Source organism: Schistocerca cancellata, chromosome 3 (assembly GCF_023864275.1).
Source record: "Schistocerca cancellata isolate TAMUIC-IGC-003103 chromosome 3, iqSchCanc2.1, whole genome shotgun sequence".
NCBI lineage: Eukaryota > Metazoa > Arthropoda > Insecta > Orthoptera > Acrididae > Schistocerca > Schistocerca cancellata.
In genome coordinates, this window is record NC_064628.1 from 116,153,223 (window position 1) to 116,165,452 (window position 12,230).

The window sequence follows — 12,230 nt, forward strand, 5'->3', positions numbered from 1 at the left end:
CTCGGAAGACGGAGTCCGCAACATACTCATCATCATGGTGTAGTACCAGTAATCTTCCTGTGTCATGTTCACATTACCCTTCAAAGATGTGTCTGTTAATGTTTGTAGGGATTTTCCTTGTTTTGTATGTCTGAAATCGCGCTCGTAAGATTTGTTATGCTTAGACATGCGCGAATAGCCTCGACAGAGATGATACGTAGCGCAGAGATCAGTCAAAGATGATCTTTGCTTTGCTAAGATACGCACCAGATCGCGAGAAGAGGAGACGGTTAGTTGAATTCTGATGTCAGATGTGAACAGTCGAGTTTTGGTTTAGTACAGTAGTAGAAAACGACTAGCAATGGAGATTTTTGGAATTATATTACGAATCAGTAGACGACTATCTCTGGACGGAATGTGAATTAATTTTGACATTGGTAGGACTATATTTGTGGAGGATGGATTCCAGATAATGATCAAATACGTTTTATTCCCAGCAGCGGTTTGATAAAGCGGCGTTCATTGTACGTCATACATCCAGATCTGGGATCTTTCAGCTTTGGATTTTTTGGCAGGATGTATCGATCGTTGAGAGAGAAATGGATTTAAGAACTAGCTTATACATTTGACATTTGAATTTCGGTTTTTGTACGTATTGGACTATTGCTACGTGAGTTCAAAGAAGGCTTAACTGTTGTTGAAGTTTCATTAAACGATACTAAGTGAAATGATGTGAGATTATTAGGCCCGTGGTCTAGATTTGCTTATAAACCTCTATCAGAAAATTATGAATCAAGAATGATAGCAGTACACACTGCATCTCCGCGTATCTCTATAATTAGACTTTGCGGCCCTGTTATTGAGACGTGCTGCAGCTTCGAGAGCAGTTTGCACCCAAGTAAAACAAACTGTGATGAGAACAGATTCTTCTTTTTATTAAATTTCACAGGGACCAACTTTAATTTCAAAGTAATAAGTTTTCCTTTGAGATTCTCGCAGTTAGATTTATCCACACATTCTCGCAACTATACATACTATATTTCATATAGCTTGAAGATAGAGTGTGTTGTTACAAAATACCATGTACAATTATTTGCATATTAACAAACATATAGAGCAGCTGAGTTTTGGTCACAAAGATTTAGCTTTAAGTTGGCTTACGATTCAGGTTCACTTTCAGATCAACATTCTCTTTCACTCACTAAAAATGATCAACTTTTTCTTTCACTCACGAAAAAAAATCTAAACAGATAACTTCCTGGGTACATTCGTCGTAGGTTCGGACGTCAGGGAATTATCTGAGTTTTTTCAAAGTTGCCAAATCATGTACACTGCTCTCCATCGCTTATTGCGTGTAGTCTTGTTTTGCTCCTGCGCTATTTACTAATCATTTGTGTTTCCTTAGAGCTCATTCGAATTATTCTGGAAAATTTCTTAATATTTTTCTTTGCTATTTACCATAACACCCAACGCAGTGAATAACACGTAGCGTAGCATCCATTTTCAGACAGTCAATATGCATAATTCGTGTGACAATAATTCGCTAACTTCTGACGAGCCACTTACTAATGCTACATAGATCAATTCAGACACGACAATGCTCGAGGTAGACGCTTCCTTCCCAGATGGTCACGTGACGAGTTTATGGACATTACAGAGACTTCAGATTACAGAATTTCTGTGGACTTAAATATTTCTGTCGATGATGAGACTCGAGATTAAGAGTATTAGATTCCGCGCAGTAACAGTATTAACACACACACGACGCAAAATTTTTCCAAAAACGCAGCAGTGGGTGAAAACACAGATGAACAATAGCTTCATCACACAACCGTCAGCACGAATTCTTCGCAGAAGAAAAGAACGATCTTGCACTTATGCTTCAGCTCTTATTTCGAGAAAACAACTGAGTAATTGCAATAAAATTCACAAGAAAGTAAGAAAACATGAACCAATCAGTTAGCATATACTTGTATGCATATGTTTCTGACATGTCCGAAAGAACAGACACCACATCCATATAAGTATATAGTTCTGGCAATACCGGCCATGACCTCCTTCTTCTGTGCGGATGCACACATATTACCCGAACTCTTAAGGGACTTGGTAAGAAAGTCTTCCACGAGTAATGAGTGTGTTGGGTAGGTACGCTACGAATTTAGTGTGTGGACATATAAGGTGAGAATGTGGGTCTCGCGGGAGGCGTACGCGATATAGTCCCTGTTGTGTATATCAGCAGAAATGCCTTCAGTTTTATTTGCTTAAAAATAAAGGTTGCTGATGGTTAATCCATGTTTCAATTGAGATCAATTTTTTTAAAGTTTCAGTAATAATTGTAAACATTTTCTGTTTTTTTAACGATAGAATTCAGCTTTCTTAGCATAAGTTCAACCTTCTCAAACCAGATTAGTCACGATTCATGACTAGTTTGTATTTCATTGTCACCTTGATTAACATTGCAAGATGCACCGTCGTGCACCGAGGTCTGAATTTCTTTTGGACTTGACGTAAAGTCTGGACTTGCCGAATTTGAATGGCAGATTTACCAGCTAACTTTAGTGTGACTAATGTTGTCTTCGGGACCTCATTATTTCTTACTTAGGCACCGGTAGTTTGCTACCGTGATATTGTAGGAACACACACACTGGTGTCCTCTACATATAATCCCAGTTCATGGATAACCACACATTTGCATTTGCTTCGTAAAAGTCAAGTCAGAGCCTTGTTTAACAAGAATCCTGATGGTCAGTTGATCATAACCTATGAAGTGGAGAGGTACATATATGATCTGAGGCAAGCAAAATATATATCTGTAGAAGGACTATGTACGCGTCTGTACTATTAATTCATCAAACTATAATGTACAGATGGAGAATGTAAGCACATAGTGTATCCTTAACTGTGTGTGTGTGTGTGTGAAATCTTATGGGAGTTAACTGCTGAGGTCATCAGTCCCTAAGCTTACACACTACTTAACCTAAATTATCCTAAGGACAAACACACACACCCATGCCCGAGGGAGGACTCGAACCTCCGCCGGGCCCAGCCGCAGCTGACTGTCAAGTGACTGTGTCAAGTGACGTGAGATAAACAGTACGTTCAATAAACAATGAACCAACAGTGCTACGTCAGTGACGTTAATCAAAAGCGTGACAGCTATAGTGAGACTACCCGTTGAGTACGCTGCATTAAGAACTGCAGCGCAGCGAATTTGTCAAGATTTGCGGGGAGGACTGTTCATTGAACGAGCAGCGGCGTTCCGTAAACTGTTAAATAACGGCTTCGAGCGCGCTGTTAATAAATATGCAAACGTTTTAAATTGAAGTAAAATAGGACAATGCAATTACTAGGAGCCGCTATAAGGTATTAATGTGCTTAATTTACCTAAAGACAGCGCAAACTGTGAAATTACTTTTTTGATCGTTCAGATCAGTGAAATACAGTGAATCTGTAAACGACTTTCTTGAACTAGATTAAACTGGCGATGTTTTTACAGCGACTTCACATACAAGATGAAAAACTTCACAGACATGTGTGCTAGACATCTTAGGTGTAACAATGTACTAATATGTGAGATCTTTTCAGTGGACATTAATTTATGGAGGAATTCTGATGCTGCTTTGGAAAATTTTCATATTCGCGATCCCAGTCGAGCTGCTGCCAAGTCTCCAGGAAGCAGTGGCGAGTTCCTGCAACTAATCCGGAGCTGCGATCGCATTCCAGCGTAGTCATCGTTGTTGGCTGTCTACGGCGAGTTTGCTGTCCAACGGACAGCGGCTCAACTTCCAGTGGGGGCCGCCGACCACACACACGTCATCGACGCCTCCCCCCGTCGACCACATACCGTCATCGACACAGCACACCAATGAGAGCATTCCGGTCATTAAAGTCACTCACCAAAGACCGTATTCGGGCCATTCATGCTGCCTGCCAGAGACACGTCGACGTTGATATTTCAATTGTTGTCAGTTTATAAATGTATATGCGACGAACTTGCAAAAGAACTGATACGTATAGGCTTTAAACACTAATGTCTTAAGAAACAAATAGCAGAACTTTAGCACTATGCCGCGCGGGGTAGCCGTGCGCTCTAAGGCGCCTTGCCACTTTCGCGCGGATTTCCCCGTCGGAGGTTCGAGTCCTCCCTGGGGGTGTGAGTTAGTTTAAGTTAGATTAAGTAGTGTGTAAGCCTTGGGTCCGATGCCCTTCGCCGTTTGGTCCCATACAACTTACCACAAATTTACGAATTTAGCACTATGAATAACAATTGGTTCAAACGGCTCTGAGCACTATGGGACTTAACATCTTAGGTCATCAGTCCCCTAGAACTTAGAACTACTTAAACCTAACTAACCCAAGGACATCTCACACATCCATCTCCAAGGCAGGATTCGAACCTGCGACCGTAGCAGTCCCGCGGTTCCGGACAGCAGCGCCTTGAACCGCACGGCCACCGCGGCCGGCGAATAACATTTGACAGTGCCAGTGAGTACTGGAAATTTCCCTTGCAATGAAGTGAATTACTGGTAAACTTGCATAGTACCTCATACACATTAACTGACGTCTTTTGTCGGTGTGCACCGAACATTTTTGTGTACAAAGAGATGCGTGAACTTCAAAATTTGAACTTTAAATGTGTATCCTTCTACGCTCAAACAATACTTCGTATTGACAATGAACTAATGATGAACTGTCATTAATAATTCACACTTGAAGGACTTACTTCTTGCGATAGAGAGTACCGAACTTTTGAGAAATGACCGAATGAATAACATCCTTCATTTGCATAACCTTGTAGAAATATCCCGTTAGGCACCAGATAACTTGAACATTTATTGCATTGTTAATGATCTGATTTTTATTTGATGTAAACTTGTAATATGATGATATATTTTTTTTCATTCTTACCATTATTACCAAAGTCAGGCACAGCCAGGCACAGTCAGTCCGAAGGCTTCCACCTGGGTATTCAGCTGGGGTTTCCCATAGGCCGCGCCAAATGGGGAAACAAGTTAAGGGGCTCCGGAACGCCCTATACTTGCAATGTTAAAATAACGCTTATAAATTACATCTTTCCTCACAAAGTATTTGAAGTAGGAAGTTGAACCTTTTACAGATTATTTATTGGAACATGGGCTACAACTTAACACAGGGATTTTACAAAATTTTAGTTCAGTTATTAAAGATGATTTTTTTCAATTGTAATGAAAATTCATAACATTTGTTTGCAATTTTTTATTTATATATTCAAAAATATACAGTTTTTTGGAAAAAGGCTGTGTTAAATTATGCAGAAGGTACTGTGTAACATTTACTGAAAGTTTGAAACAAATATGTTTGCAAGATCCTTAGAAAACATGTAATTAGTATGAGAAAATAAAAGTTTTGGGAATCGAGCGACAAAGATTGGATTAACTTTTTAGTTCATTCCAGGTCCATAGGATGGATTATCTTCATCCTCTGCAAACTCCTCCTCCAGCTTCCTCTTGTTCCTCCTCCTGCTTACTCTTGCTTGTATTTCTAGACTCTTTACAGCCCTGTCTGCAGCCCGAAGGCGTTCCTTGTCTAAAGCAAGCATCGCTCGTACCATGTTAGAATGTTATTATTTACAGTAATAACACATACCTTTGGCTTTCCAACATTTCTCCTTTTCTTAAAAGCCTTCAGAGGATTTCTAATAACTTTACTTTTACTCATTATTATACTTCAACAAAACAGAGACTCAAGAAACAGAATTAATTACGAATATTTTCGAGATAACGACAGAGTAAATAAACATGAAACAATCGACAATCACACCAGCGATATATATTGAACCATCACAGGTTAGCCACAACACATACTTTATCTCACATCACTAAAATGTACCTGATGAACACGGACGTTAATAATAACACCATTTGACAGCAGTTTAACAGCGCCACAGTGGGTCACGCCCATGTAGAACACATTTCAAAAAAAATTTAAAAATAGTTGTAGTCTTCGGAATTGAATAAATTATATATCTATTAAAAGGTAATAGTCTGCAGATTCAGAAAACGCAAAAAAGTAAAAATTGAACTTTTCATGATTTTGAGCCTTTCCGGAGCCCCTTAATTATCATTGGCAAATTGTTATTTAAATCTGCATTAAGTGTCTAGGTCGCACTACTTAAATGACAAATGTGCTAACACGATATTCACTCAATAATTGTAAATGGCCTTCAGCCATAGTGTGAATATTACAATAACAACTTACTGTACCTGCAAAATACTATGTAACACAAACGTTTTGTGGAAAGTTTCAAGCAGGTCTTGCAAACAAGCAAGCTTTAAATTTTCCAGGGGGCATTCTGACGTCTACTGGAAAGCCCTACAAAAATTAAACTGCACCTATACCTGATGTGTCCATGTGAATGTATTTCTGTCGATAACAACCGTACGCAACACGACAGATAACTATAAAATCTACAACTCATTAATGTGTTGAAATGTTCATAAAATATTTATTTTAGTATCCAAGAGTAACAATACAATGTAACGGCATTCTTTGTAACCATGGACATGTTAGTTCATTAGGTTAAAAAGACTTAGATCAAAATTGGAATACTCCTTTTATCTCCATTGTTCAAGAATTAAGTCGTTTAGCTAAGTATTGGATGTAAGTATTTTGCGTTACAATATACGTTAAAAAGAGAATTTCCCCTGTTGTTATTCAAAACCTCTCGCTCCCTGTGGAAATATATAAGTGAAAAATATTTATTTATTTAAAGTGAGTTGTGTAGAAGATTGGCCATCTGACCTTATTTTGTCGCAATGGCGCACAGGTGGCAATTACGTAGAAATTAATTAAACATTAAGTATCGAGCTTCAATCTCAAGTTAAAATAATATGTACAGGGTGTACATGAAGTTCGGGGACACTTTCAGTTATTAATTGCACAAGAACTAAACTTTGTATAGATGTCATACATATTGCATTTTGAAGAGAAACTCTGAAATTCTTTTTTCAAACATTCGATATGCGAACTATGAGTGACCCAGCAGACGTCAGTACGGTAATCGAATTATTGCCGAACCCGTCCCAGCATGGCATCGCCGACTGTGGCAGTCGTTTCCCGTATTCTCTCCAAAAAAATGGTTCAAATTGATCTGAACACTATGGGACTTAACTTCTGAGGTCATCAATCCCCTAGAACTTAGAACTACTTAAACCTAACCAACCTAAGGACATCACACACATCCATGCCCGAGACAGGATTCGACCCTGCGACCGTAGCGGTCGCGCAGCTCCAGACTGTAGCGCCTAGAACCGCTCGGTCACTCTGGCCGGCCGTATTCTCTCCCGGAGCTCTGCTAAATCACCAGACTTTTAATGTGTCCCGACAGAAAAAAGTCACAAGGAGTGAGATCTGGTGATCGGGGAGGCCGTTTTATGAAACAGCTGTCCCCCTCCGTAGCACGGCTGATCCATCATGCGGCAGCTCCGTGTTCAGGTATTCACGAACTTCACGATGAAAATGGTGTGGAGCCCCATCCTACTGAAAGATGGACGGAGGGTCCGATTGCATTTGAGGCATCAGCCATTGCTGCAACATGTCCCAGTAGGACTATCCAGAGACAGTACTCTCAGCGAATAAGAATGGCCCGTACAGTTTTCGACATGACAAGGCACAAAAAACATTTATCTTTGGGGAATCACGCTCAAAATCGATGCATTCATGTGGATGCTTTGTACCCCAGATTCGACAATTATGCCCGTTCACTTTCCCATTAGTGTGAAGAGTGGCATCGTCGCTAAAAATTAAGTAATCAACACTGCTATCCCCATCCCCATTCAATTGTTGCAACTGCGAACAAAACTCAAAGCGCTTGTCTTTGTCGTCGTCATTGAGCTTTTGCACTAGTTTCAATTTGAATGGTTTTACGGATACCTTCTGTCGCAGGACTTGTCACACTGTCGTTGGAGCTGTTTCGAGTTCACGGGATGCACAACGCACCGATTCCTTTGGACTCCTTATGTATGTCTCTCGTATGCGGTCGACATTCATTTCACTCACACTGGGACGTTCGCTTCTCTTTGCCGGCACAAACAACCCGTCGTAACGAATTTGTTTTGTCAGTGGTAAATGGCCTTCCTTGTTGGTGGCTTCTTACCGTACTTCCATTGAACAGCTGTAGCACACTTGTTTTTGTCGGATTCCAACACACATAAAGCTCGCTCCGCACCTGAAATCGCCATGTTTTCGGCTAGAACTGACTATTGGCAAATTACCAGGCTACACAGTGGCGGTATAAATGAAAAAAACTTTCAGGGTTTCGCTTCAAAATGACATATGTATGATATCTGTACAATGTTTGGTTCTTGTGCAATAAATAATTTGAAAGTGTTCCGGACTTTATGTTCACCCTCTGTATTGAATACTGATAATAATTTTTAAGCATTGATATTTGAAAAATTCATTTCATCAAAATTTTTACGGAATTGCCAAGATAGATTTAACTGCAGTAGGCAACAAGGCACAGGTTTGCATCACGATGTCTTTAATGAATTTGCAACGAAATTTATTTCTGTCAAGGAACTGGTTAACCTAAAATGAAGACAGTGCGATTTCAACGAAATTCTATATCGTGAGTACAATTCCTTAGGCTACGTAAGTTATTACATCGGCTCTCTTCGCGACAAATAATTTAACGGGCAATAGCAGTAATAGTTTCATGCTACTTCTCATTTTCTTTTAGCTAGCCGCGAGCTTAGCTAACGTAATTAAAGCATTACGAGCGAAACTGTATCCTTTTTTACTAATTTTTGTGCCTGCCTAGCAACCTTGACAATTGTCGGCGTATATGTAAGCCGCATTTACGAGAGTGCAGAATATATGCGACGCTAACAGTGTATTAAATATCCTATAACTTTCTCCCAAAAATCATGACCACACCTTGCATTAAAATCAAAATATTTTAATACCAAAGAAGACAGGGGGGCGATTTAGGGTATTTCTCGTGTCTCATATGTCTTGCACTCAAAACGGAATAGTTTAGTCTCTCAAAAATACCAGCAGTTCTGAGCGATTGTCGTCTACTCCAGATACCTTATTCCGGTATAGTTCTCTATCGGAATCTTCTCGCAGTATCATATCTCTTACTCTTCATCTACTCCCCTCCTATAAAGCTGCTTTTAAATTGATTTCCGTTGTACTTCGCTTCTGTATAACTCTCCCACATTTCAGCTTTCCCTTCTTTGCTTAGAACTGTTTCTCCACCTTAGCTCTTGAAATTCAGCCAACAGTTTCTCTTTTCTGCAAACGTGTCATCAATTTACCTCTAAGCGATACCTATTTCTCCCACAGTCGCACCTGAATGCTTGTATATGCTTACATTTGTCCTCTTGCCATTAATGTTTAACCATTTTTCGCTTTCTATCAGTCTCATTTTTGAGCGTTTGTGTTCCCTTTGCGCGTGCTTCATTTGCTCGTTGTTGTATTTTCTCCTTTAATCAGTTAAATTCAGCTTTTCCTGAGCACAAAAAGTCTTCTAATAGACTTTGTAATGTCAACGCCTATTTTTTATTCAGAATCACTTTCGCGACAGCGTTGCGTGTGGAATGCGAAGGAACATTCTCGTGATATTAATAAAAGGGACTTCATCGGTAGTAAAATAATAAATAATTATTGTCGATGACATAATTTAGTATTCTGTAAGAAATTATATCTCAGACAATGAGCGCAGAAAACGATAATGAAAATCTCCATCTTTCGTTATGTATGTTTCTTCTAGAGTAATCTTTCTTCTTCTTCGAACTGTTCTACTGATCGGATGTGACTGATGTCTTGTAACACAGAGGTCTGTAACAAACTGTGTTATGTTGTTAAGTAATATTTAAAAAATAGAGTTTGTGTGTCATTAAAATTAATCCACTTGGTTTCTACTTTTATTTTACTATGATTCTCGTCCTATATAAATATTAAGTTTTCTGATCAGCTATAACGGAGCGCAGACATTAGCGCTATTGATCTACAGCGCGGTTTATTGGTAAATACTGAATAATAAGCGATTAACATTGAGAAAAACTTTTAAATGTTAATGCAAGTATTAAAGGTACAAAAAAGATTTAATATGTATTTTTTGTTTGTAATACAATAGCGCCTGAAGGAGAATCGATAAGTGACTGTCTTATGTTAGGAACCATCTTAGTGAAATACTACAGCAGCAGTTGTAAAACTGAATTTTTATACAGACATAAAAATGGTCATTATTGGGATAATAATTGTGTATTGGTGGCCCAGAACCCACTCAGAGGTAATAAATTCCACTTAGATTGGGAATAATCTTTAAATATAGTGAACTTATGTCTATGCAAACAGCATCTTACGTGATAAAAAATGTTCTCTGCTGATGTATGAAGCCTGGTTATCTCGTAACACCTTTTATGAAATATTAGTGTTGTGTCCGTGTGGTATTACGTGACAAAACTGTTCATTTTGCTTAACGGAAAGTGTTGCCACCTCAAATAACACCAGCGGTAAATTAGATAGACGATCTGAAAATTAGTAATGAGATTATTATGCAACAGCCCTGAAGATTGCTAAACATCATTGCTCTTGTATGGTTGAGATTACTTATCATGCATTTAACTTGTTTGGTGGTTGTATATGATCACTTTCCTGCATGAACTTAGTGCCATTCACACTGCTTGACAGACAACATTACTACACGATCCCAGGTGAAGATTTCTTTAACAAAATAACGATCATTAGCTAGGAAAAGCAGCTATTAAATAAAACCTCATGTTACATTAATAATAAGCAACTGGTTTTGTTGTAGTCTTGACGAAGCAAGACACTACGACACGCCACAACATTATTTCCATGGAGATGTCCTCTGCTGCTTCACAAATTCATCTATCGTTGTATCAAAGTATTCAGGACCCATCACATTACTTTCCTACCCTCTGAAATTTCTTAAATTTTTATCTGCAGTTATGAATATAAATTTGTGGTCAGAGTCCACATCTGTGGCTAGAAATGTCTTACAGTTTAAAATTTGGTCCCAAAACAAATATCTAATGTTATATAATCTGAATCTTCCACTGTCTCAGTGACTCTCCACAGTATACAAATTTCCTTTATGGCTCTTACGCCTGGTGTTACGAATGATTACAACAAAATTCTACCAGGCGGCGTCCTCTTTTATTCGTTTCCCTCAGTCCATATTCTCCTACTGTTTTTCCTGCTGCCAAATTCCAGTCATCCATCATAATTAAAATTTCCTCTCCGTCTGCAATCTGAACAATTTCTTTTATTTCATAATCCATTCTAAGCCGCTAGAGGCTACCTTGTAGAAAATCGTTTTTGCGATGATTTTGCTGCGCCTTGAGCCTCCTTGTGTGGTTTGATTGTTCTCCAGAAACACCCCGGCAGAGGCTTGTATGTCTGGAGAGCGGAAGTGCGTTTGGGATCGTGTGCACTGTTTTTGGAGAGGCTTGGAATCCCAGCGTCTGTGTTATGTGGTGGCTAGCCGTGAGATGGGCTAGTGACGCAGAGTTTGGAGACGGGGCTAGTTGTAGTGTGTCAGCTGTGGTGTGTTCAAAGTGGCTGTTTCATGAGTAATAGCGCGGGCAGCTTTGCGATTTGCAGAGGCATGTGTGTCTCGAAGTGCTCTGTCAGCATCCTGAAGAACATCTCTAGGCGCTGCTTTCTATTCTACAATGTGGTGCGGAGTCTTGTGGAGCCTGAAATGGGTTGGTGACATAGTGACGGGCTGTTATGGGAGTCTTGTAAATTCTTCTTCACTCTGGTAGTCTGTGGTCACGATGTTGTTTCTACATGGTCTTGAGAACTAATCTACGACGCGGTAGCCTTCTTCTTCTGGGTTCTCCAGAAACCGATGGTTATTGTATTGTTCCCGCGTGGTTACCTCTGAAATCGTACTAATATGTCCTGTCAAGTTTTGAACAGTGCTGTGATCTCGAGTTGGGCGTGTTATGTTTAGTTTCAAATCGATAACTGTTGTGTGTAACTGATACCACTAATCTGGTCCTTGCTCATGGAATAGGTGCCTCCTCTTATGTTTTATGTGTATTCGTTGCTTGTGGTAACAAATATGAAGTTCAAAATGGTTCAAATGGCTCTGAACATTAAAGGACTTAACTGCTGTGGTCATCAGTCCCCTAGAACTTAGAACTACTTAAACCTAACTAACCTAAGGACATTACAAACACCCATGCCCGAGGCAGGATTCGAACCTGCGACAGCAGCGGTCGCGCGGTTCCAGA